Source organism: Dromiciops gliroides, chromosome 3 (genome assembly GCF_019393635.1).
Source record: "Dromiciops gliroides isolate mDroGli1 chromosome 3, mDroGli1.pri, whole genome shotgun sequence".
Lineage (NCBI taxonomy): Eukaryota > Metazoa > Chordata > Mammalia > Microbiotheria > Microbiotheriidae > Dromiciops > Dromiciops gliroides.
In genome coordinates, this window is record NC_057863.1 from 581,741,460 (window position 1) to 581,764,802 (window position 23,343).

Here is a 23,343-nt window from a genome sequence, read left to right on the forward strand (position 1 = left end):
ATGAGGTAAGTAGGAATATTGAATTTATTTCATTTCTGACATAAAAAATTATCAGTAGAACTGCATTGGTCTCATATAATTGAGGTCTATAGTCAGTAATAGATGGAGGGTTGCTACAAAAGGCTAAGTATCATTTCCTGTCATAGTTTCTGAAATTCCAACATTAAATATGAATGAATGAATGGAGGGATGAAAAACCATTTAGTAAGCATCTACTGTGTCAGTCATTGTTAAATGCTGTAATATAAAAATATGGAAGTACAAATCCCTGCCATCAAGGAGCTAACATTTTAATGTAATTCAGAACTGGGATTGCTCAACCATCCTAGTCCTCATGAGTATGATTAATCTGCTCTGGGGAGATCACTCTATGTGAACTTCAGAGCAGACATAAATACTATTTCTGGTCTCCTCATGAAAGAGAGGAGTAGCCTTTTGTTTGGGTGCTGAGCCAATACTGAGTATGCTGACATAAGGCATTAGCCAGATGATCAAGATCTCTTTCTCACCTGGCTGAATTTGGATGGGGAGTGTTGCAAGCCTCTGGCTGTGGAGAGAGCTCTTAGGCTTTTATCTTCCCTCTCATGGTGCCTCCATGTAGCCTATGTGCACATAACTCCAATATTGCTTCAGTCTGTTTTACCTAACTTTTTTTTCTTCAGGAAAATGAGGGTTAAGTGACTTGCCTAGGACTGCACAGCTAGTAAGTGTCAAGTGTCTGAGGCTAGATTTGAATTCCTAAATCCAGGGCTGGTGCTTTATCTACTGCACCACATAGTTGCCCCATTTACCTAACTTTTTTGGAAAAAAAAACTTAGTTGAAGTATTAGACTAAGTTGTAGTTTGGGGAATTTTGAAAAGTAAGAAAACATATCTTTTAGGGGTGTGAAAACTGGATTCCATGTCAGATTGAATATAAAGCTCAGCCTGGTAGGGATTGAAATCTAAAGTGACATGTGTGACATAGCACTGAAGTGGATTGAAGGTGGCCAAGAGGGAATCACAGAGACCCTCCCATCTGCTCTGTCATATTCAAAAGTACTATGAATGTTATATAGAAACCTATAAAGTACAGTCCACTCTCCCCAGAGACTGAAGGGGTATGGAGTAAAGTGTTTTCCCTCAGGTATTGGGGGGGGGGGAAGTTTATATACTTCTGTTCTCCTTATATCTTTTCAGTAAATATCCTTTTGCAAACTAACTGATGTTGATTGATTATGTGAAACTTGGGTGCTTATCACTTGCAATTGATATTGGGTAAAACACTGGAATAAGGGCTTGAGTCATTGTCATTAGAGAATTACTCAACCCTGCAGCTCAGCCCTACTGATAATGGGAGAAAGGAGATGTATCCTTTCTGAGGACCTGTCATGCCATTGAAAGTGGAAGTTGGTGGGGCAGCTAGGTAGTACAGTGATAGAGCACCAGACTTGGAGTCAGGAGGACCTGAGTTCAAATCCAGCCTCAGACACTTGACACTTACTAGCTGTGTGACCCTGGACAAGTCACTTAACCCCAATTGCCTCACCAAAAACAAAAACAAAAATGAAAGTGGAAGTTAGGATAAGGACCCCCAGAATTCATATGGTGTATACTGTTAAAAATATGGGGTCGTTGTTGCCAGGAAAGGATGAAGTCATATAAATATCAAATAGAGACACAAAGCAATGGTAGTTTGGGCTTGGAGGAATAAGTAAAAAAATCAGTGTCACAGGACTGCTGAGATTTTGTGAACTATCACTAATCAGCCTCAGGATGGGAGATAAGATTGAGATAGTGCATATCAGCTATAAATATTTTGGTGTTTATGGGAACATCTTTGTTGTCAGTGGATATCTGAAGATATAAATCCATCTTACTATTCTTATGCACAAATATTTGTATATTAATTTTGTTATGACTTCATTTCATTCTATGACAAGCTATTAGAATTTTGATTGGTATTGCACTGAATCTCTGAGTTATTTTTTGAAGTATCAACATTTTACTGTATTTCTTAATTTCTTCAGTTCTTCCTTTTTAAAAAATCATTTGGACATCATCTTTGTCTTGGCCTTATGCAAAATCAACACTTAATTATTAGACATGTTTTCTTACTTTTAAATGGTGCTTCTCTATCAGTTTATGTGTTTGTCCTTGGTAATATAGAAGTATTGCAATATAGCAGTATAGAAGAATGCTGATGATTTTGATGGGGTCATGGTACATTCTACTACTTTGCTAAATTCATTTATTATCTATATTTTTGTTAGCTATCTTAATTTGCTAAAGAGATAAATTGTCTCTGTAAATAGAGATGTATAAATTTCATTGGCAGTATGTCATCCTTAATTTGTGTGTGATTTATTGGTATCTATAAAGTTTCTAAAATTATATTAATTTATGAGAGTAGAAATCTGTTTAATTCCTACTTTTTAAAAGATACCAAATATGATGAGCATTCCATATCCATTCTTTCACCCCTGAAAATAAAGGAAGGGAGTATATTTTCATATTTTTCCTTTGAGAGCAAGCTTAGTGTATAATGGCACAGAATCTAGTTTTGATTTTGTTGTTTACATTGTTGTTGTTTTTCTTTCTATTTACTTTGTTGTAATTGAGTATTACTTTTCTCATCTTATTTACTTCAACTTTTCAACAGTTCATTTGAATCTTCGTATGATACTGTATATTCTTTATAGTTGTCATTTTGTGCAATGCAGAAATAGTTCCTTACATTTATGTAATATCAGAAGCAGCATGGTGTAGTAGATCGAGAACTTGAGTTCAATTTCCTTTACATACAGACTGTGAAACTGTGGACAAATCATGTGATGTCTTAGAAAGTTGCCTAGAGCACTATGACATTAAGTGGCACAGAAGATACTCATATATAGGAAGTTTTCTCACTTCAGGGAACCCTGTTTCAGTGAAAACACAGGTCTAGTTCCTAGCTCTCAGTGCTCTCACGATTTTGTCTGTGTATTCAGTAAGTCCATCAATAATCCCTTATGAAATACTTAGCATATGCCAGGCACTGAACTAAACACTGGCTATACAAAGAAAGGGGAAAAAAACAGTCCCTGCCTTCAAGTAGTTTATATTCCAATGTGGGAAACAAACATAAAAATAACTAGGTGGATACAAAACATATACAGGGAAGATGGAAGGTAATCTCTTAGGAGAAAGCATTGGCAACTGAGGAGATGAGAAAGGTGGTTTTTTTTTTTTTTGAGGCAATTGGGGTTAAGTGACTTGCCTAGGTTCACATAGCTACTAAGTGTCAAGTGTTTGAGTCCAGATTTGAACTCAGGTCCTCCTGAATCTGGGGCCAGTGCTTTATCCACTGTGCCACCCAGCTGCCCCATGAGAAAGGTCTTTTGCAGAAGGCAGGATTTGGGCTGAATTTATATGAAACCCAGTAAAGCCAGAAGCTAGAAAAGCATTTTAGGTATGGGGACAATCAGTGCTAAATAATTGGTGACAAGAGGCAGAATGTCCTGCATGTGAAATGACAAGTAGGCTAATAAAATGCATGGAGAGGATGAAAGATAAAAGATTGGAAACTCAAGGAGAAACCATGTTGTAAAGAGCTTTAAATGCAAAATAGAGGAATTTATAATAGATCCTAGACATAATGAGGAACCACAGCAATTTATTGAGTCCAGGGATGACAAGATCAGATCCACACTTAAGGAACATCATTTGGGCAGTTGAAAGGGGAAGACTAAAGTAGAGAAAGACATGAGGCAGGGAGACAAACTAGAAGATAATTGCAATAGTCCAGAGGTGATGAAACTGTGAAGTGATGCAGTACTCATGTGAGTGGGAAGAAGAGAACATACATGGGAAGTGCTGTGGAGGTAGAAATGACAATTGTCAACAGATTCCATATGTAGGGTCTGATGTTTAAAATCTAATGTGGGGTGGCAGCTGGGTGGTGCAGTGGATAGAGCACCAGCCGTGGAGTCAGGAGGACCTGAGTTCAAATCCAGCCTCAGAAACTTAACACTTACTAGCTGTGTGACCTTGGGCAAGTCACTTAACCCTAATCACCTCACCAAAAAAAAAAATCTAATGTGGGTCCTAACTTGCCCATTCGCACCTAGTTTTGGGGGGAAGCTGGCTAAAATTACTAATAAATTCAGCAAGAGTTTAGGCTTTTAAATATTTATTAAAGTGTATTAAAAGTTAGTGAAGAGAGAGAGAGTTCGGGAACTGATCCCTTATAGAATGGAAAACCCCAGCTTAGATCTATTTGGTCTAGCCAGAGAGAAAACCCTCCTTTCCTAGTAGTCCATGTGAAGTTCTGCCACCAAGCTGATGTCCTGCACGAAAAGAAAGATCCAGTGAGTAAGCCTCACCTTCCTACCTTGTTTCCCTACCCAAAAGGGGAAGTCCTTCAAGCTGATTGGTTGAGGGTGGTCTCCTGTTGATATCATAGTTCACAGTCTCTGAGAACAACACCCCACTCAGGGTCAGGCCAGGCATGGTCTTGATTTTATCAATCTTAAGTAGATTCTCAGTTAGTATCTCGGTCTCACACAATTCAATCAATTCCAAATCAATCTTCAGGTGGGGCCCCTGGGCATCTGCCAAATACCATTATTTTATCACAAGGGTGAGTGTGAATGAAAACTCGAGAATACCATTATTAGCCTGGGTGATGGAGAGGATGTTTTGCAGAGGGAAGTTGGAAAAGAAAAATTGATAATGGAAGAAGTTTTGGAGAAGGGAGAAGATGACAAGTTTTTTTCTAGACCACTTCCACTGTGCTCTTTGGAATAGTTGCACCATAGTTATTAAACTTTATTTCATTCAAGACCTTTTCCTTTCTCAATTCTTCCCACTTTTTGTTCTTTCTGAAACCTGGCTCCCACCTAATGACAGCTTCCTTAGTCACCACTTCCAGCATTTTCTCTAATACCCCTTGACTCACTGGTTAAGATAACCCAGGTGTAATATTCCTTGCTCCACATTTTTACTTCCAGATTCTCCCTCCACAACCATCCACCAGTATCCACTCCCTCTTTAAGGGCTGCTCGATTCATATTTAAAACCCAATCACGATGAGGTTAGCTGTTATCTGACAATCCCCAGGACACTCTTCTTTGCTCAACATGTCTAGTGCATAGTACACAGTCTTCCTCTTTTGCCCAATTTTTTATCTCAATATATATATTGAGATAATCCCGCAAATATGCTAAATTCTCATTTCCTCAATTTACTCTTCTCCGATGATCCGCTCTGCTCCACCTTAGTGACACAGATGGTCTTATCCTTGATCTTACCATTACACACAAGTATTCCATTTCTTATGTTCATAAACACTGAAATTTTCTTATCTGATAAGTCTATTTTAATTCTACTTCTTCTTCTGTCTAGCAGCCTCAAAACCTTTTCTTCCTCTTCACCACAATTAGCAATACATGAGTTCTTTTTCTGGTCATCACCTCATGCACTGGCTATACTCTATTAACTTCTCTATTTTTTCCCCTTAGTTGAAAGAGTTCAAAACTACAGTGTCTTTTCTTGAGTGTTTTTCCCCCTTATCCTATTGATAGTCTCATCTTAACAAGATACCTATTGCTTTTGTCTTTATGCTGAATGAAACTAGAGAAATTTATGAAATCCTGTCAACTGAGTCTACTACAAATTGGCCCATTATCTCACCTGGGCCCTCAATGCAGCAAGGCAATATTATTACACAACCTCAATTGATTCACTATCCCATTTCCTACATCACACTTTCTAGTCTTTTTCATTCCCTCTCAAATCTCCCATCATTTTCCTTTCTTCCACCTTCTTAGGTAGGAACCATGACCAAGGACTCTGGGTGTTCTCCGTTCTTCCCCAAGCTACCATCAATAAAAAATGTCCTTATATATTCCTAAAATATTTATAGCAACACTTTTTTGATAGCTAAGAATTGGTAGATGCCCATTATTTGTGGAATGTTTAAGTAAATTGTGGTACATTAATGTAATGAAATACTACTATGCACTGAAGTTATGTGTATGATAAATACAGAGAAGCATGCAAAAATCTATATGAATTAATGCAGAGTGAAGTAAGCAGAACCAAGAAAACAATATACATGTAACTAAAACAATGTTAATGGAATGAAACACACACACCAAAAAAATCAAAAGTGAATGTAACAAAACTATAAAGATCAAGTGGGACTTGAATGAAGAAATATGAGAAAAAAAAACCTAACCTGTCTCTCTGTGGAAATGAGAGGTCCACAGGTATAACAATGCACACATTTTCAAACATTGGTAATATATACATCAATTGTCTTGACTTTTTATTTCTTTTAAAAATACTATTTTTATATGGTATGACTCTTGGAGAGGCAGATAGATACCTGGGATACTATTAAAACATTAATAAAATTTATTTTTAAAAAATTAGTCTTCTCCAGGTTGCATTGCTGACTTATCTTCATAGAACTTTGTCTACTATGCATTAGAACATTCTTCACTATGGAAGTTCACTTTTATCTTGGATTATTTCTCCCTGTGGAAGTACTCTCTACACCTCAAACCTATCTTTTGATGGCCTGGTTCCTCCTAGAACCTTCAACTTAAAGAAGAGACCCAGTCAAAGAGTATCTTCATTCTTCTCTAGGCTTTACAAATGACTCATCTCCACAGTACTTTATCTATCTATCATGGGCTTGCCTAGTAGAGTCATGAGCACAGGTCCTAGCTATATACTGAGCAAGGAACATATTCTAGAAATGAACTAGCTGTGTGGCTTTGATACCAGGAGCAGAGCAGGAAAACATTTAAAGCCTCCAGCTCATCTTGGAAGCCTGCAGTGGAATAACCAGGGAAGGAGCTTCAGATCAAAGATGAGGCTGCATTTCAGTCTCTCTGAAGATGCAGAGCCTTCCAGTGGGGGTAATAGTAGCTGTAACAGTCCAGCAACAGTTTCTTGAAATTCCCAGATATCACCAAGTCAAAAGATTCAAACTTGGATGAGGAACTTGCTAAGCTCAGAACAGGAGGGCAGTGAGCTATCCTTATCATGGATAATATCACTTTGAGAGAACTGAAAGCTTGTAGGTGCCCAGCCTCAGCTTTGTAAACAGTAAAAAGATCTAAGATAACTGAAACTCAGGTTAGCTTTCTCCCACCCTCAACCCCCCAACCAAGTAAAGAGAGTTCATGACTAAGAGAGGATCGACTTTCCTCTTTCCTTCCATCCTACCCTTGCTTTTTAGCTATATTTTATGTATTATCTTCCCCTATTAGAATGTAACTTCCTTGAAGACAGGGACTATTTATTTCTGTTTGTATTTGTACTCCTGGTGCTTAGCACAGTGCCTGATACATAGTAATACCTTAATAAATGCTTGTTTACTGACTGTTGCCTTGGTCCTTGGTTATTTTTCTCTTCTCTCTCTACACTATTTGTCTTAATGATCTTATTAGCTTCCATAGATTCAATTATCATCTCTCTACTGATGATTCCCAGATCTACTTATCTAGCCCTAATCTCTCTCCTGTTGTGTCACATCTTCAACTGTTTGACATTTGAAACTGATGTGTTATGGACAGTTTAAGCTGAATATGTCCAAGCTTGAATTTATAATCTTTCCTCTCAGAGTCTCCCTTCTTCCTAATTTTCCCATTACTGTTGTGGGTGCCAATGTCACCCAGGCTTACTACCTAGGTATCTGTAGTGCTTAGCACATTATCTAGAGCATGATAAGCACATTATAATTGTTTGCTGACTGAGTGGACATGATGAGTTTGTTTTGTCTGTGAAATATCCATTTTGATACACTCAAAAGCTATATGGGGGTGTGGGGTTGTGTAGGTTGAACGACAGATTAGGGGTGGAGCTATACTCTTATTCTTTCTCCTGAACTGCGCAGTATAGATAGAGAGTGATAGAAAGATAGATAGAAGATAGATAGATAGATAGATAGATAGATAGATAGATAGATGTATGTATAGAGATATATGAATTATCTACATAGAGGTGATGACTGTTGCACAATTTGTTTAGTATTTCTCAATTAATGAACATCTACTTTTAAGTCCTATGCTAATATAAATTTGCTACTATAATTCTTGTTTAATAAAAGGAGTTTCCTGGGATCTGTTCTTTGTCTATTATTTCAAATATTTTATTTAATATTGGAATTAGTCTTCAAATATTTGATAGAATTCACTTGTAAATCTGTCTTGTCTTTGTACTTTTTCTTAAGAAGCTCAATTTTGCCCTGTTCATTTTCTTTTTCTAAAATAGATCTATTTCGATATCCTATTTCTTCTTCTGATAATCTAGACAGTTTATATTTTATAAATATTCTTCCATTTCTTTTAAATTGTTAAATTTATTGGCATATAATTGAGTAAGTAACCATTTGATTTCACCTTCATTAGTAGTGTATGGACCCTTTTATTTTTAATACTAGTGACTTGTTTTTCTTCTCTTTCTAAATCATATTATCTAGTATTTTATCTATTTTATAGATTTTTTCATAAAACCAAATCCTAGTTTTATTTTTTAAAATGTTTTTATACTCCATTTTATTAACTTCACCTTTAATTTTTAGGGTTTCCAATTTAGTGTTTAATTGGGGATTTTAGTTTGTTCTTTTTTCAAGTACTTTAAAAATTGCTAACCCAATTCATTGGTCTGCTTTTCCTCTATTTTATTGATGTTAAGCATTTAGAGATGTACATTTTTCTCTGATTACTGCTTTTGCTGTTTCCCATAGGTTTTGATATGTTGTTCCATTATTGTCATTCTTTTAAATGAAATTATTGATTATTATGATTTGTTATTTGACCCCCTCATTCTTTAAGATGAGGTTGTTTAGCCTCCAATTAATTTTTAATCTCTATTTCTGTGGTTCCTTATTTGATATGATATTATTTCAGTATGACTTGAAAAGGATATTTTTAATATTTCTGCTTTTCTGTAACTAACTAAAGAATTTTATGCCTGAAAATATTGTCAACCTTTTTAAAGTTACCATGAAATCTTGAGAAAAAGGTGTATTCCATTCTATTCTAATTCAATTCTTTCCAAATATCTATCATATTTAGCTTATTTAAAAGTCTTTTCACTGCCTTGATTTCTTTCTTTTTTCTTTTTGGTTATGTTTATTTAGTTATGAGAAAGGAAGATCAATTATATTATAATATAGTAGTATAAAGTACTATATCTATTTCCACCTGTAATTCATTTAACTTTTAAAAATTTGGATGCTATCATATTTGGTGCATATAAGTTTTGTATGGTGCCTTTTATCAAAGTGTAGTTACCCTCTTTATCTCTTTTAATTGAATCTATTTTAGTTTTAATTTTGTTTGGGATCAGGATTGCTCCTCGAGGTTGTTTTTGCATCAGCTGAAGCATAATGAATTCTACTCCCACCTTATATTTTAACTCTGTGTGTATCTATCATTTTAAAGTGCTTTTTCTTATAAACAACATGTTGTTGGATTATTATTTTTAGTTGATTTTGCTGTTTTTGTTTTATGGGTAAGTTCATCCCATTCACCTTCAAAGTTATAATTACTATTTGTATATTTCCATCCATCCTATTTTCCCCCAATATTGTCCTTCTCAACCTCTCTTTTTGTCCTAGGATAGGACATCTGGTTTACTTGTAACCTAATCCACACTTTTAAAAAAAGAATCATTTCTTTATCTTCTCTCCTTATAATCCTATTGTATATTCTACCCATCCTTTCTTTATCCTTACTCTGCACCATATCTTCAAATCTCAATCTATACAACCCAGGTTACTATAAATCTTTTGGTGTATATTGGCCCTAACTTTTTGGTTTTTCTCTCTCTCTTTCTCTCTCTGCCTGTCACTGTCTCCGTCTCTGTCTCTGTCTCTATATATACACACGTATACATACATACATACTATATACTAAACTATATATATTATATAAACTATAGTATATATGTGTATATATATGTGTGTGTGTTTATATACTTGGTGTATATATGTGTGTGTATATGTATATGTACACACACACTTGTATGTATATATGTATATATACTTTGTGTGTATATGTATGTATGTATGCATCTATATCTATATCTATATATACACATACATATACTTGGTATATATGTCTAGCACTGGATTTCTGAAGTAATAAGTATGAAAGTTTTAGTCAATTTCTTAGCATATTTTCAAATTGCTTGTTAAAACAGTTGGAGTAATTTATGGTTCCTTTGACATTTTTTTTTTTTAGTAAGCCTGTCATAGGATCATGGAAGAAAGCTGGAATGGACTTTGTAGTTTATCAACTTATATTTTACAGAAGAAACTGAGACCCAATGAGATTAGGAGTTGCCCAGACTAGCAAAGCTAATAAGTATCTAATGTAGGATTTGAACCCAGCTTTTGCCTCTAATTTCACAGCAATATCTATTATACCATGATTACTCTCATTTTTTTTTTGCAAGGCAATTGGGGTTAAGCAACTTGCCTAGGGTAACACAGCTAGTAAGTATTAAGTATCTGAGGCCAGATTTGAACTCAGGTCCTCCTGATTCCAGGGCCGGTGCTCTATATACTGTGCCACCTAGCTGCCCCGATTACTCTCATTTTTAAAAATTAACTTCAGTAATTTGCTGGTTGTTTGGCAAAACCTCTGAATAACATGTTCTTTTGAAAAAGAGTGCTTTGTAAGCTTTTCCATTATATTAGCTTATGATCTTAAATATATACTTTCCAATCATATTTTGGAAAAAAATTTCTTTTCCTATTTATAAAAATCATTTCAACATGAATGAACACTATATGTTATGACTTTGCATCTCACAAAATGCTCATTTAGTTTTTCTTATTGTCTCATTAATGAAATTTATTATGTAGTAATATGTTATATTATTCCATTGAATATTTCCCTTTTATTACAGACCATGGGATCATAAATTTAGACTTGAATTGATTTCAGATGTCATCTAATTCAAACCCTTCACTTCACAATTAAGGGAATTGGATTCTGGGGAGATTAAGCAACACCCTCCAAGGTCACCCAAATAGTCATTATGTCCCATTCAAAAATCCTTCTTAGTCACTATAATTTGTTGGATATACTTTTATTTAGCATTTTGTGTCAATGTTTATTAATATGCCAGCCTATTTTGCTATTTTTCTTGTTCATTTGGGGAATTTAAAATATTTTTTTAACTTTAGAAAGAGTTGGGTAAGGTGCCTTTATATTTCATTTGTAAATTATACCTTCACATAACCACAGAATTTGAAAGTAGAAAAGTAAAATTCTGGGGGCAGCTAGGTGGTGCAGTGGATAAAGTACTGGCCCTGGAATCAGGAGTTCCTGAGTTCAAGTCTGGCCTCAGACACTTGACACTTACTAGCTGTGTGACCCTGGGCAAGTCACTTAACCCCCATTGCCCTGCAAAAAAAAACCAAAACCAAAACCAAAAAATAATAAATAAATAAATAGAAAATAAATAGAAAAGTAAAATTCACTATAATATACCTACAAATGGTTGTCTAGACTTTACTTGAAGACTTTCAAGAAAGGATAAACCAACCACTTCTCGGGACAAGGAATATGGTTGGAACCCATTCGATTTTGAGTCACCCTTCATTGTTAAAGAATTCCTCCTGCTATCAAGGATAAATTGGCCTCTTTGTAATTTCCACACATTTCAACTGGTTTTTCTCTTTCAGGGAAAACAAAACAAGTCTAATAGTTCTTCTACATAACAGCCTTTTAAACACATAAAAACATTTATCATATCTCTCTTTTGTCTTCTCTTATCCAAGTTAACCATTTCCATTCCCTTCAACCTCACCCCAGATGACATGGACTAAATGACCTTCACTGTCCTGTTTGCCTTCCTCTTAACAATCTCCAGCTTATTGATTTCCTTTGTAAAAGGTGGTGCTCAGAACTCAACACAATTACTCCAGATGCGGTCTGACAAAGGCAGAGTACAAGAGTATCTCTTCCCTATTCCTATAGATCCCAATTCTTGCACATAATGAATCTCAAGAGGAAAATAGCTCTTTTGCTGCTATATTAGATTGTTGACTCATATTCAATTTAACATCCATTGATCTTTCTTTAGAACTTTAACTATGTCCTGCTTATAGTTTTAGTCCAAATATCTTCAGGGAAACTGTGGGGTAGAGGCAGCACATTCGAATAAAGATACCTGTCCTAGCCATTCAATGGCATAGGTCACAGAAATATGTCTGTTGTTTCAGCTACATCAATGTAGTCATTTTCCAATGAGGCCTTTGGAACATAAAAGAGATACTGCCAGTCAATAGAGCTGCCTCTTTGGGAACAGAAGGATGACCTTGGGGCCAGAAATACACAGGCTTGTTATTAGTGCCTCTGACATGAGACAAGGTAGAAGCCCCATCACTCCTTACCTGCACTCTTAATGCTCAGAACTTTGCTTAATCAGTCCCAATGAGATCAGTCTAGGATCCAAGCCTTATGGAAACTTTGGGGCAGAGGGCCCCTTAGAGACAATCTAGTCCAACTCTCTCACTTTACAGATGAGGAATGGGGCCCAAAGCAGGAAAGGTATTTGTCTAATGTCAGTGATAGAGCAGGGGTCAGAGTTCAGTCTCCCCTACATGCCATGCTACCTCATTTCTGTTTCTTGGCCATCAGGGAGAGAAGGGGAACATAAGTCCAGGAGAAGTACCAGCTTTTGGATTATGTGCATAGTGTTTGAGTTGTAAGGGATACTAATTAGTCTTTGAGGGTTAAGGGCAGGTGGGAGAAGTAGGAAGGATTCCTTAGGGGCTTAGGGAACCTCAGAGAGAAGAGTTGGGTTCTTCAATTGTCTTCTCATAGAGAGACCAAAGACCCAGTGGAAGGAGGGCATGTTTCAGTGTAGGGAAGTAAGGGATTTCTGATACAGAATGGGAAATTCAGCTGATAGCCAGAAGCTATCATAAGTCCTTAAAAGTGAAAAGGGGTCATAGCTGTCATCTAGTCTATTCACTTACATCACTGTGTGAGATGCAATCATTCACAGATAGAGAGATACATATGGAATTCTAGCATTTTATAGATAGGAGGGACCTTAGTCATGTTATGGAGGCAATTCCCAGTTGGTTCGAAAATGGGACTAGCCAACCCCTGAGTAGCAATCATTCTGTTAGTGCTTGAGTAGGGAACTCATTCACTTTCTCAGCAAGGAGGAATCTAGTTCCTCCTGCCTGATGCAGCCCTCCCCACTTTTGGATGGTTGATATTGTAGGAAAGAATTTGTTTCCTATTGAGCCCTCATCTGTTTTCCTTTAATCTTGTCTCACTCCCAATTCTGCTCTCAACCTCATAGAATAACTCATTGAAGTGATCTGGGGGATGATTGCGGGTCATTATTCTCTACCTGAATTAGTGTCTAGAGAATGCCCACAATTCCCTTGGATTGTTACTTTTTGGTGGAGTCCCTGAATTTTGATGTTTTTCCAGAAAGGAGATGATGAAGGAAGTTCATGAGAATAGGTTTAAAAGTCTAAACAACAGGTTCTGAGGAGGTAAATAGGCAAACAAGCAAGTGAGCAAGTGAGCAAGTGGGAAAGCGGGTACAGCAGAGTAGAGCATTCAGCCTGGTGTCAAGAAGATTTGAATTTAAATCATGCATCAGTTATTTTCTAGCTGTGTGACTTTGAGTCACTTACTTAACTTCTGCCTCAGAGTCCTCAACTGCAAGCAAAATAAGGATCACTTACCTTCCAGGGTTATTGTGAAGATCAAAGGAGATATTTGTAAAGCACTTCAAGAATATTAGAGAACTTTAAATGCTATATATTATTGTGGTTATTATTAACAGCACACGTTTATGGGCACTGAGAATAGACCACTTTGTTTAGGGAAAAGAGAGGAGGCTGAGAGGTAAAGGAAAGATAGTACATGAGCTGGGTTGTGGGTTGGGAGCCAGGAAAATACTATGACATAATATCAAGAAGAAAGAAATTAGAATTTGAGAAAGATGGGGAGCCCAGCAATGAATGCTCACAAGCTGGATGCTTAATATAATATTTGTTTGGATCCAATTGGGATATTGTACCCAATGTTTTGCCCCTGGATCTTCAGACACTTTTGCTAATGGACAATTAAATGGAAGAATTTATTTATTCCCTTCCTTGGGTGATGAAAGCCAGGCTTCATATAACAGGGCTTCCTTACGTAGAATTTCCCATTTTCCAAATTCTCCAAATGGCCTTATTTAAATTGATGATGATAATAATAATGAGAGATGTATGGAATAATGGCTAGGGTGCTTGCCTCAGAGCCAGGAAGACCAAGGTTTATCTCTCATCTCTGATAGTTACTAGTTTCCATTCAGCTGGCAAGTCATTTAACCTAGATTTGGTTCAAGCTAATTTCTAGGATTTATCTACTAAGTCATAGATGGTTTTCTATATGCTTTGGCAGAAAGAGGGCATCTCTTGCAGTCTTCTCATATTTGTATTATAATCATTATCACAACTTGCATCAATAACTTTGTGGCTTACAACATCCTTTACTTGCATTACCTTACTTAATAATCACAATAGCCCTGTAACATATATGGTATATGTTCCCATTCCACAGATCAGGCAACTGTGGCTTAGACAGAGGAATAAACTTATCAATTATCACACAGCTATATGGGAATCAGAGGCCAGATTTGAATGAATCAGTGTACCTCTTCATTCTAAGTCCAGTGCCCTCTCTGAAGAAAAAATGAGAATAGATGTATGAGAAATTGTAAAGAATGTGTTGTTGCATAGTCATTTCCTCATCTGTAATATGAGGGTGTGGATCATATATAGCTAAACCACAATTGTGAAAAAAATCTAGAAACCTTAGTAGACTGTAAGATCAATATTTTTCAGCAGTGTGAAGTAGCCATCTTAGATCACCTTGATAGATCAAGCCATCTGGAAGGAGCTACAGACCAGTGAGTGTTGTTTACATCTGGGACAAACTGATAATATTTATAATGTAATAAAGGGTAGAATCACTCTGTTCTAATACATATAATAGACAGGCAACTCCCTAGGAATTATCTATTAAGTCATAAAAGGTGGTTGCATTCCCTGTTAGGGGAGAGAATGCTCTGATCTGACAAAATAATAATCTTTCATTAATTTGCAAGCATAACAGGTAGTCTATCAGGAAATCATTGCTAAATGATCTACTAGATGTCAGTATAATTTTGCTATATAGATCCTGGGGGCCCAGAAGAGGTAGCCTCTGTACTTTTAAAGAGTTTTGATCAAGATTAAAGATTTTAAAGATTTTTTTGCATGAGAAATGATCATGAAACTATGTGGGACAATTTTATGTGTTTCTTGTCTGTTCTGAGGATGAAAATTTGTCAACAATGCACTCCTTCCTCTTCTATGTTATGACTTTTTTCTTCCTTAATCCCTCAGGGGTTCTTATATCACCTGAAACTTTTTTTAATTTCCTGGAGCACGTGGCATACAATACATCTCCACAGTTTCCAAGTAATGAATTCAAATCAGGCCTGGTATTATCTGAGAACTTAAGGTGAAAAGTCATGTACCCAAATGGTGAAAAGTTGACCAAAGCTTTCTTGTCACGTAGTCATGTCAGGCAGGACACTATTAGAATAATATTCCAAATGATACCTAAAATTATTGACCTTGAACTCTTAATGTTTGACTTACTCATCAATGTCACCTAAATTCCTTTCCTTCTTTCTGAAGAAATTGACCCTACTTCTTATTAAATGGCAATTACCTCTGTGTGTGGACAGAAATGGAACAAATATGATTGGAAACATAACCTTCTCTTGAGGTCTTCTTAGTCAGTAAGGTGTGTCTGTACCCAGAACAACTTGTGTCAATCTTAATACTTCCCAAGCTACAAAATAGGGTTGAAAAAGGCCCAGTGAAATACAATTTGAGTGTTCTAGGAGATGAAAGATGCATTTATAAGGACAGACTGACAGGATGAAGACTTTTAGTGACTTGGATCCACTTCTCCTTCAACCTTCTGTTCTCAGCCTGTAATGTAAATGGAAGTAGCTAAACAAACTCTACCTTGGAATATTGTACCATATAGAGAAAGGGGTCATCTTAAGGGTTGCCATGTTATTTTAGGATAAATCAAAGGTAAAAGTGCTCTAGCTGAACATTTCAGAAATTTATATGTTAATTTATAAACCATAATTAATTAATTATTTTGGAAGCCTGATTATAATGGAAAAAGTCCAGCATTTGTGACTCTAACACTTACTATTTGTGTTTCCTTGAGACAATATCTCAGATTGCTCAGAAGAGGAACTATAACAGTATTTATGACTTCAAATGTCTATACATAAAATTGTAGAGAATAGACAAAATTATAGAGATTGGGAAAATCACAGATAATAATGCAAGGAAGTAAATTTAACTTCATTGTTGTGATGGAGACTTGATGAGGGTGATCCTTGTAGCCAACATAGGAAAATAAAACCTAGTTAGATTCAGTTCCATTCAATAAGAATTTATTAAGTGCCTACTATGTCCTAGGCACATAGGCAGCCTATACCAATTTCAAGAAGACCTGAGTTTTAAGTTCTTCTGAAATATACTTGGATTTCTGATACTGGACAAGTTACCTAACCTGTCAAGTACCTGACTAAATTCTCTAAGAGTAATACATTGTAGAGTAGGTGCTATTAGCATTGGTAGACAAAATGTCTTCACTGGGGTTTCCCTGTATCATTAAAATTGCAGGTCTGTCTCTGGCCTTCTGCTTCTTCCAAAAGGTGTCATTTATTGTGATAGATGATGAAAATACAAAGACTTTAAAAAGGAGTACCCGCCTTCTAGGAGGTTCTGCTAAATTAGGAAAACAACAGTATACAGATAAGTAAATATGTCTATAAATATGCTAATCAAGTTACCCAAAGGATATGGCAATTTAAATTGCTTTGTAAGGTTAACAAGTTGGAAATCCAAATAATAATCACATGTAATAATCCACATAATAATGACAGAGACTTCTGCTGTTGCGTGTAAAAGGCTTGTGTGGGGACCAGTTTTTAATTGGGGAGTGTTAGCTAAGCAGCTCGCTGCAATATTGGGACAAGGAAGGAGACCGGCAGCCTTCCTCAAAACAGAACAGGATTTATTTTAACAAGAACGAACTTAAAAAAAACAAAAACAAAAACAAAAACACCAACACCAACAGGATCAGTAGGATCAAGGGAAAGGAAATAAAATGGAGAAAGGGAAATTATACAACTTCAAAAGATACCACGGCCCAGGAATCAGCTGAGAATATGCAGTAGACCTTCTGTCATTCCAGCATCCAGCTAGAATGCTCAATTCTCCTCCCCCAATCCCAGAACCCCCCCCCCCCCACACACACACCAGCCCCAGCCAATGGGATGGCCGCTCTGACAGTCACATGACTGCCCTCACTAGGATTCCAATCATTATAATTTTGCCAGGCCCATGTAGGCATTGGCGAGTGGCGATGACATGAATGCCAGCACCACGGCAACTGCTACAATCAGTGGGTGGAGCACTGTGCGGAGCCCCAGGCCAGTGCTCTCCGAGGCATAAAAACCTCAAATAGCAATTAATTCTTTACACTTGGCCACTTGCTTACTTTCCATTTCTTCTTCTCCACTTTGTCAAAGCCTTGGAGAGACGAATCAGGAAGCAGGAAACTGGATAGGTAAATATGGCCTTTTAAAAATTCAATTTAATTATTTTTTACTCAGTTAAACAAATGTCTATTATTAAGACTCCCCAGTTTTCTTCAAAACTTGGAATCAAGAAAATTCCTACCCCTGTCAACTCTGATACCTAGTTGCCTCTAATCCACATCAGAAGCAGTAATCCTCCCTGAAATTCTCTAATCCTGATTTTCTCTGTGCCTTTGCATAAATTGAGACCATGCCAGGAAAGAACCCCAACACAGAGATATCCTCCCCTATTAGAGTTTCATTTGGACATCTTTAAGATTGATCTCATAAAATGCAGATTGTTGAAGAGGGATATAGAGCTGTGAGAGACTTTAGAGATCATCTCTCCAAACTTCATTTTATAGATGTGAAAAGGGATATACAAGTAGGAAGCAATCAGCAGAGGAAGGATTTGAGATGAGGTAATTTGATTTCAAATACAGTACTCCTTTCAGTATATTGGGGGCCCATATGTCCCCATGTCAGTCAGAAAACAAGCATTTAGTAAGTGCTATGAGCAAGGCCCTATATAAGCTCTGGGAATATATAGAAAAACACAGATGTCAATATGTATGCATACACTTGCATATATGTGTATGTGTAAATGTGTGTACATGTATGTATACATGCTAGTATATATGCATAAATATGTGTGTATATCTCTATCTTTATTTCTATGCCTATGCCTATAGTTTTATATATATGTATATATATATATACACACACACACACAAACATATGTATACATATACATACATATTGTCATTTGTGCTTTTCTATATGTTTCCAGAGCTTAATATAGGGCCTGGACTATATTTATCTATCATCTGTCTGTCCATCATCTATCTATCTATCTATCTATCTATCTATCTATCTATCTATCTATCTATCTATCTATCTATCTATCTATCTATCATCTCTCTCTATATGTAACATACTTTGTAGATAAAAGCTAATCTCAGTGTGAAAGCATGGCAGGGAGTTGAGTTAGGCAAAGAGGACACCATGAATAGCATCATGTAGGATAGAAGGTGAATTTGGAAGAAGGCCAGGGAAATGGAAAGGTGGAAGTGAGCATGAAAATAATTCCTGGTTCTCAGGACAGTGGGTAAAAAGGAAGAGAGCTGGGAGATGTAGTGTTGTCCTTGAGGAACAGCAAATAAGTAAAGGGAGTTTTATCATAAAGCACATGGAGAATAATAAAGTGAAAGAAGACTAAAATGGTAAGAATAGATTAGGTTGTGAAGAATTTTAAATGCCAAATAGAGGATTTTACATTTGATACAGGAGATAATAAGGAGACCCTTATATTTATTGAGTTGAATGGTGACATGGGAAGAAATATACTTGAGGAAAATCACTTGGCAGCCATGTGGAGGACAGATGGGAATGGAAAGAGATAAGACAGGGAGACCACTTACAAGACTATTTCAGTAGTCCAGGCAAGAGATGATGATGACCTGAAATAGGATGATGGATTGTGAGTTGAGACTGATATATATGAAAGATGTTGCAAAAGTAGAAAATAATAAGATTTGACAATTACTTGAATATGTGGAGTGAGAGAAGTTAAGGACAATGAGGTTTGAAGCTTGGATGACTATTGTATTCATGGCATCCCCACAGGAATAGGGAAATTAGGAATTAAGAGAGGGTTTGGGGGGAAAAATAATGAGTTCTGTTTTGGATATATAGAGTTTGAGATGCCAATGAATTATCCAATTCAAGATATTGAATTAGGGGCAGCTAGATGGCGCAATGGATAGAGCACTGGCCTTGGAGTTAGGAGTACCTGAGTTCAAATCCAGCCTCAGACACAACACTCACTAGCTGTGTGACCCTAGGCAAGTCACTTAACCCAAATTGCCTCACTTAAAAAAACAAACAAAGCCAAAAGATATTGAATTAATAGTTGGTGATATGGGCTTGGGACTTAGGAGAAAGAATAGGGGCAGGGACATAAATTTGGGAAATCATCTGTGTGTATGTATGTGTGTCTATATATGTATATATAAACACATATATGTCTGTATACATATATGTATATATACATACATATATGTACTTGTGTATATGTATATCTATATATGTCATAGGCATGGTCTATTCAGCTACCAATTAGCAAATGAGATAGTATAAAGGAGAAGAGAAGAGCAACAATGATAGAGCCTTAGGAGACACCCATAGTTAGTAGGTGTGACATGGATTGAAATTTAGCAAAGGTGAATCAAAAGTGTCTAGAGAGTTAGGAGGGGGAGAAAGGGATAGCAGTGTCACCAAAAAACTAGAGAAGAATGAATACCTAGAGGAAGGTGATCAGAAATGTCAAATGCTTTGAGATAAAGATTGAGAAAAGGTCATACTATCTGGCAATAAAGAGATGATTGGTAACTTTGGATAGAGCAGTTTTAGTGGAAAAATGAGGTCAGAAGCCAACCTACAGAGGGTTTAGAAGCAGGTGATGCAACAAATATTACTGGCAATGATTCAGGAGGAAGCAAAATCTTGATGGGATGAAAAATGTAATTGATGAAGTTGCTTGTGGTGCCCTCATTGGAGAAAGGTAGATGTGGGAGGTCTTTGAAGATTCACTTTCCATCTTCCCCATTCTCTGTTCCCACCAGGAACTTTTGCTTGGACAGCTTAGCTAGAAAATGGAACATGCCCCTGTCAATGGAACTGATGGAGGCATCCAAGTCAGGGGGAGGAGTCCTGAATTATTCTTGTTCTTAGGCCACTAGCATGGGCCAATGTCCCAAAGTGACCAGAAATTCAGGCAAAATTATATGATTATAAGAGAGGATCTCTACTTTTTCCCAAGGCTACACATAGACTGTTCTCTCTAGCCTTCGATATCTGATGAATTTTGTCTTTCTAGACACAGAAAAGAATTTTCTCCTGTGGTGCTGGGTTCTGTCTCCAACTTCACGTCACCAAATGCTGCCTCTTTAATCCTTGTGGGTGTCCCAGGATTGGAGGCAGCCCACCTTTGGTTGGCAATTCTACTGAGTGTCATGTACACTGTGGCCCTACTAGGGAACATCCTTATCATGACTCTGATCTGGTTAGACCCAGGTCTACATGAGCCCATGTACTATTTCCTATGTGTCTTAACTGCTGTGGACATTGTCATGTCACTCTGTGGTCCCCAAAATGCTGACCATTTTCTTTTCAGGCAATGGTATCATTGGCTTTGAAGCTTGCTTCATTTAGATGTATATTGTCCATGCAGCAACAGCTGCGGAGACAGGGTTACTTCTGGCAATGGCCTTTGACCGCTATGTCACCATCTGCAAACCCTTGCACTACCAGACCATCCTCACTCCACAGACAATGCTGGTCATTGTTGTGGCCATTATGGTGAGAGCAATGATAGTCATGACCCCAATGACTTGGATGGCATACCATCTACCCTATTGTAGTTCCTATGTAATCCTTCATTCCTACTGTGAGAACATGGCTGTAATCAAATTATCATGTGCTTACAATACACCCACCACTCTCTATAGCTTGATTGCCTCCTTTACTGTTGAAGGAGTTGATGTGACTTTTATAGCTACTTTTTACAGTCTTATTATCCTCCAGGCTGTGTTCAACCTGTCCTCCCAGGATGCTCAGTTCAAGGCACTCAGTACATGTGGTTCCCACGTGAGTGTCATGGTCCTTTACTACCTACCTGCTTGGGTATCCATTTTTCTGGCTTGGTTGACTCAGGATATGGTGCCCCTGCACACTCAAGTGTTGCTGGCTGATTTTTATGTAGTTATCCCTCCTATGCTGAATCCTCTTATCTATGGCTTGAAGACAAAGAGGATCCACAAGTGGGTGTGGAATACAGTGGCCATCACCCTCAGAGTTCCTAGTTGCCTGAACCCCAGGAAAGAGAAAAGACCTAAGTAGGTATTTTCTGTAGGACATAGTGGAGACATATTGAGGACATAGGCACAAGAGTAAGTTGGAGCGCTGAAATTTTGCCTTACTGCATAATATCAAAATTCTTTCCCAACAGAATACAAATAAGTACTGCAATGGTTCCCAAGTCATTTTCCAGCAATGATGACAGTTCAGTCACTGAGATAAGCAGATTTATTGTCTTGGGTGATGAATGCTTTCTAGTCTTCAAGCTTCTATAGTTAGTCCCTTTTGTATGACAAATATTCCTAGTAGGGGCTTTTGCAACTATTGTTCATCACTATTCCAACCCTCCTACATTTTACTTCTTAAACCTATAACAGTGAACTTTTCTAGATCACATTTAATTCTTACTTAACTATGTGTCACGTATTTCAAAGTTATGTTCAAAAAAGTCTATTATGGTACATCTTATGCTCATAAAATGGGAAAAAATTGAATATGTTTTGGTGCATGAATATAATGGAATATTATTGTACAATAACTATGCATAAATTTGAGTAATTGAAAGAAATGTGGGAACTTCTATATTAACTGATGCAGGAAATCTACAGATTGGTAATGTAAACAGAAAGGACAACAAAAGAAATTGTGTGTTGTGAAATCATAATTACTAAGCTTGGCCCTGGCTTAAAGTTGAGAAAACATAATTCTCTATTCTCTGCAGAGGTGAGAGAAGGATTGATGTGGAACCTGAATTGTGCTATTGGAAATGATGGAAGTATTTTCTAGTTTCATTGAACAACATTTTCTCCTTTTTAAAAAATCTTTGTTACATGGGATGATTCTCTGTGTGAGGAGGAAGTAGGGAGGAATCTATTTAGAAATGAAGAATGAAGAAAAAGATACAAAAAACATGATATAAAGCCAAGAGATATCAATAATATTTAAAAATATGAAGTCTATCCTATAGTTCCTACTATAAAAATGAGGGGTATTGTAGAGATTAGTAAAAAAATTGAAGATATAAAGGATTTAATGTACTGAAATATTGATAGGAGTCAATGATAGTTATGACAATTAAAAAATGTATATAATCATAGGCTTTATTGAGGGAGGCATACTGTCAAATTCAAGGTTGTTGATAGTCCCATTTTCTTTGCCCTGGTCAGACCACATTTGGATTATTGTGGTAAGAACCATGCCTCTTTTAAAATGGGCACTGATAAACTGGAGAGTGTCTAGAGTAGGAAATTGAAGGATGCTGAGGTCTTGCTGTATGAGGAATGATGGAAGAAACTGGACATATTTAGCCTAGAATAGAGACAGAATAGCTGCTTTAAGAATTTTTTCAGAATTTTAATTTTAAAGATTACATGTGATAGGCTAATTGGAGAAGACTGGGCTTAGTAGCTTTTGGGGTTATTAATTCAAGAAAACCAAGCACAGAGCTGCTCTGTGTATTCCTGAAAATGAGGTGTCAAATCAGCAGCACATATGAGAACATAGCCTCATGTATCTTACTCCCAGACTAGTGATACATTTCAATATAGGCCCAACTAAATGTGTATGTAAGGAGATAATGGGAAATAAGGGACAGTCTATATGTACAACAACTTATGAAATAGTAAGTAACATGTTTCTGTTCATTGGGAGTCTTTGAACAGAGTCTGAATGGTCATTTATTATATATGCTGTAGAAGAGATTCTTGTACAACTATATATGGTCTAGATAGACTAAAGTCCTTTTCAAATCAGAAATTCTGTGATTCTGTGAACTTATAGCCCAATCAACAAGCATTTGTATGACTATTTGCCAGTCACTGTGTT

General features: G+C 36.7%; 1 pseudogene; it reads left to right on the top strand.

The window, feature by feature from the left end:
- LOC122748010 lies at positions 1-21,561 on the top strand (annotated as a pseudogene).
- The last annotated feature ends 1,782 nt before the right edge of the window (positions 21,562-23,343 follow it).